Raw genomic sequence first — 4,851 nt, 5'->3', positions numbered from 1 at the left:
TTTGAGCATTCTTTGGCATTGCCTTTCTTTGAGACTGGAATGAAAACTGACCTTTTCCAGTCCTGTGGCCACTACTGAGTTTTCCAAATTTGCTGACATTTTGAGTGCAGCACTTCCACAGCATCATCTTTTAGGATTTGAAATAGCTCAACTGGAATTCCATCACCTCTACTAGCTTTGTTTGTAGTGATGCTTCTTAAGGTTCACTTGATTTTGCATTCCAGGATGTCTGGCTCTAGGTAAGTGATCACACCATCATGATTGGGTCATGAAGATCATTTTTGTACAGTTCTTCTGTGTATTCTTGCCACCTCTTCTTAATATCGTATGCTTCTGTTAGGTTCATACTGTTTCTGTCCTTTATTGAGCCCATCTTTGCATGAAAAATTCTCTTGGTAGCTCTAATTTTCTTGAAGAGATCTCTAGTCTTTCCCATTCTATTGTTTTCCTCTATTTCTTTGCATTGATCACTGAGGAAGGCTTTCTTATCTCTCCTGGCTATTCTTTGGAACTCTGCATTCACATGGGTGTATCTATCCTTTTCTCCTTTGCTTTTCAATTCTCTTTTTTTCACATTTCTTAGTCACACTTTGGTGATTCTCATAGTATTTCCCACTTTTTCATGATTGTTATATTTGTGATGGTGAACCGTGATCTTTGACGTTACTATTATAACTGTTTGGGGGAACCACAAACCACACTCATGTAAGATGGTCAACTTAATCAAACATTGTGTATGTTCTGACTATTCCCCCTTCTCACTTCCTCCCCTTGGGCTTCCCTATCCCCTGAGACACAACAGTACTGAAATTAAGGACCCCACAGTGGCCTCTAAGTGTTCAAGTGAAAGGAAGCCACACTCCCCTCAAAAGCCAGAAATGACTAGGCTTAGTGAGGAAGGCGTGTCAAGAGCAAAGACAGGCCGAAAGCTAGACCTCTTGTGCCAAACAATTAGCCAAGCTGTGAATGCAAAGGGAAAGTTATTGAAGGAAATAAAAAATGCTACTCCAGGACTTCCCTGAAGAATCTGCCTGCCAATGCAGGGGACATGGGTTCGATCCCTGGTCTGGGAAGATCCCCAGTGCTGCGGGACAACATAGCCCGTGTGCCACAACTACCAAGCCTGCGCTCTAGAGCCTGAGGTCCGCAGCTACTGAGGTTTGCAGGCTCTAGAGCCTGTGCTCTACAACAAGAGAAGCTACCACAACAAGAAGCCCGCATACTCCAACTAGAGAGTAACCCCTGCTCGCCACAGCTAGAGAAAGTCCGTGCAGCAATGAAGACCCAGTGCAGCCAGAAACAATATATATTTTTTTTAATTAAAAAACAAGGTGCTGCTCCAGTTAACACACAATGATAAGAAAGCAAAACAGCTTATTGTTGACATGGAGAAAGTTTTTATGGTCTGTCTGGATAGGAGATCAAACCTCTCCAACATTTCCTTAGGACAAAGCTTAACCCAGAGCAAGGCCCTAACTCTTCAATTCTGTGAAGACTGGGAGAGGTGAGGAAGCTGCAGAAGAAAAGTTTGAAGATTGCATTGGTTGGCTCCTGAGGATTAAGGGAAGAAATCATCACCATAACATCCAAGTGAAAGGTGAAGCAGTAAATGCTGATATAAAAGCTGCAGCAAGTCATCCAGAAAACCTAGCTAAGATAACTAAGACAGGAGGCTACTCTGAACAACAGATTTTCAATGTAGACAAAACAGCCTTCTACTGGAAGAAGATACCATCCAAGACTTTCATAGCTGAAGAGGAGAAGACAATGCCTGGCTTCAAAGCTTCAAAGACAAGCTGACTCCCTTGCTAGAGACTAATGAAGCTGGCGACTCTAAGTTGAAGCCAATGCTCATTTACCATTCTGAAAATCCTAGAGCCCTTAAGACTTATGTCAAATCTACTCTGCCTGTGCTCTATAAACAGAAAAATGAAGCCTAGATGACAACTTATGACATGGTATACTGAATATTGCAAGCCCATTGTTGAGACCTCCTGCTCAGAAAAAAATATTTCTTTCAAAATATGATTCCTCATTGACAGTACTCCTGGCCACCCAAGAGCTCTTACGGAGATAAACGACAAGATTTATGTTGTTTTCATGCCTGCTAACACAACCTCCATTCTGTACCCCCTGGGTCAAGGAGTAATTCTGACTTTCAAGTCTTATAGCTTAAGAATTTTCTTTAGAAAAATCACTGTAGTATCTAAGGACCTTTATAATAAGAGAAAAAAATGAAGAGCATCTATGTTTTACTGTCACTGGCATCAAACTCTAATTTTCTACATTTCCTAATTCTCTGATCGTGGCACCAATGTCTCCAAAAAATGAATTGTGGCTCTTTGGCTCATGCGGCAAATTAATTTGAGACACTGACTGCAGAGAAATAGTCTATGAAGAAAAACTACAAGGTACTGCTTTGGGTCTGGTCTGCTTGCTGAGTACCGCAAGTCTAACTGCAGCTGTGATGGCCCATGGAGAATGCACCTTTGTCAGCTTCAGCAACAATTATGCATGTAACACACATTACTCTAGGTAAACAGATAGGTCCCATAAAATATAAAAAACACAAGTTGTTTAATCTGTAAATATTTGATCCTCAGTAATCTTTAAAATGCTTCTAATGTTTTAAGACAGGTCAAAACTCCACCATGATGTATGTCAAACATGAAAATCCTTCCCACAAGAATACTTCTTTCAGAGAATTGATAAACTTAGTAACTGCTGAAGGCACATAGGAAAGTGTCATCTATATTTTAAGTATTAAAAAAATAAAGATATCTAGTGCAGAATTCAAACCTTTATGTCAAACTAGGTTATTTAAATTAAGTCAGTGATTTCATGAAGCTGGAAAACAAATTGAACTGACTTTTTAAAAAATGCAAACAGTAAAAATGCTCACAAAAGATTGATTATTAAAGATGCTTCTAGTCTACAAATGTTAAGTAAAATAGGGCAGACCTGAACATTAAGTAACTAATTACTGTATTCCTTTATTTCTAGTGTCTATAAAAGTGAAGTGAAAGTCACTCAGTTGTGTCCAACTCTTGCGACCCGTGGACCATACGGGTGGGTAGCCTACTCCTTCTCCAGCGGATCTTCCCATTCCAAGAATCAGACTGGAGTCTTCTACATTGCAGGCAGATTCTTTTTTTTTTAATGGTCAAAAGTTAATTTGGTTATATTATCAAATTATAGTTCTTCAGAGAGTTGAAACTTGCTCTAAATTAAATTTGGGGAGGCATATCAAAACTAAATAATCTTCATATAAGACACACTCACATAAAAAGAAAAGCAGAAACGACCAAGGGTTCTTAAGTTGGGGGAGGATATATTCCAACTTGGGGGAAGGGTGAAGGCATTCCAGTTCTGACGCTTGATCGTGACGTTTCAGAGTCCTGCAGTCTCCGAGTGTGGCAGGACTCAAGGGCTGCTGGGCCTGGCTGGACTCCCCACCCCTCTGCCGCACAATATGCGATACGCAGGCAACTGCAGTGTCAAGCTGGCACCGCTCCTGAGGCTCCTGAGTGTTTATCAACTCAGTAGGTCAAAAGTCTGCAGACACTGTGTGGAGCAGCAGTAAGCCGCAAAACTCACAGTTGTCCTCCCCTGGTGCAGCCCTGCCACTGGCGTCTCTCTCAAGGGAAAGAGCTTGGGGTAGACGACCGTAAACATGGGCTCGCTGCACCGGTGACAGTGCAGCAGCTCCGGGAGACCTCTGGGCAACGGGACTGGAGACAGAACGTCCAGATCTTTCAGAGAAGCGTGGTAGGTGTGACGCAGAGTCCGCGTGGCCAGCTCCTGCAGAGGCAGGACGTGATCCTTCTCTGTCCCTATGGCCTTCACCTCAGCAGGGAGGAGAACGGTTAGTTGCCCCACTGCACCCAATGACTTTGTTGTACAGAAAGGATGGCAAGCCTTTCAGATGAATGCTGTTATCCACGTACATGTATTGAAGTTCTCAAGATCGACCTAAATCAAGTGGCAGAAATGCAAGACGGTTTCCAGCCATGGAGAGCTCATTGAGGCTGGGCAGCTGGCAGAGGAGGCGCGGCACACACCATAGACGATTTCGGTCCACAGTGAGGTACTGGAGGTAGGAATTGCAGTTGGTTATTAGCTATTCGAAGATGATGTAAAGCTCTCAGACGACCAATTTCTGGGCAAACGATTTCTAAGGCATTGTCACTAAGATTCAAACATTGTAGTTTTACAAGGGACCCAATGGCTTCCGGAACCACAACTATGTTATTTGAGTGAAGATACAGTCCCACAAGGTTTGGAAGCTTCTGAGCAAGGTTTTCTGGCAAGGTTGTAAGGGAGTTCCTTTTCATGTAGAGTCTCTCCAAGTACTATACTCCCTCATCTTTCAGTAACTCCAGTGGGAAATGCTGCAGATTCCTGTAATTTAAGAACAAATTCTTGTGCTTTTCCAGCCTTGCCACAGAGATCGTCTTACAAAGTTCGGATGCCATGGCTGAACATATTCCATCAGGCACGCTGCAGTACTACATCTTGTCAAAATTGGTCCATTTCTCCGCCAGCAGAGCCAGAGCTCCTGAGCTGCAGGCGGATTCTTTACCAGCTGACCTACCAGGGAAGCTAATGTTTTTCTCAAGTTTATATAGGTTAAGTACAATTCCAGTGAAATATCTGTATCTTTGGAAGAGGAGAACTAAACTTGCCACTTCTTAGGCTAAGTAGAGGACTGTTCATTAGGTCCCCCTACCCCACTGATTCTCATGCCAAGCTTTCCCGCAGTGAGTCCACACTGGAAGTCAGGTGAGGCTTCATCACCTCCCAGCGCTGCCTGTCAGTGGTGTGTGGCTCCACTCTTAGACTCACTTCCAC

The 4,851-nt window shown here is 43.0% G+C and overlaps 1 pseudogene; it reads right to left on the bottom strand.

The window, feature by feature from the left end:
• Window positions 1–3,534: 3,534 nt before the first annotated feature.
• LOC136167676 (leucine-rich repeat-containing protein 28 pseudogene) lies at window positions 3,535–4,560 on the bottom strand (annotated as a pseudogene).
• Between the last annotated feature and the right edge of the window lie 291 nt (window positions 4,561–4,851).

The sequence above is a fragment of the Muntiacus reevesi genome, chromosome 4 (genome assembly GCF_963930625.1).
Source record: "Muntiacus reevesi chromosome 4, mMunRee1.1, whole genome shotgun sequence".
NCBI classification, from domain to species: Eukaryota; Metazoa; Chordata; class Mammalia; order Artiodactyla; family Cervidae; genus Muntiacus; species Muntiacus reevesi.
This window is presented reverse-complemented; position numbering and strand designations above follow the sequence as displayed.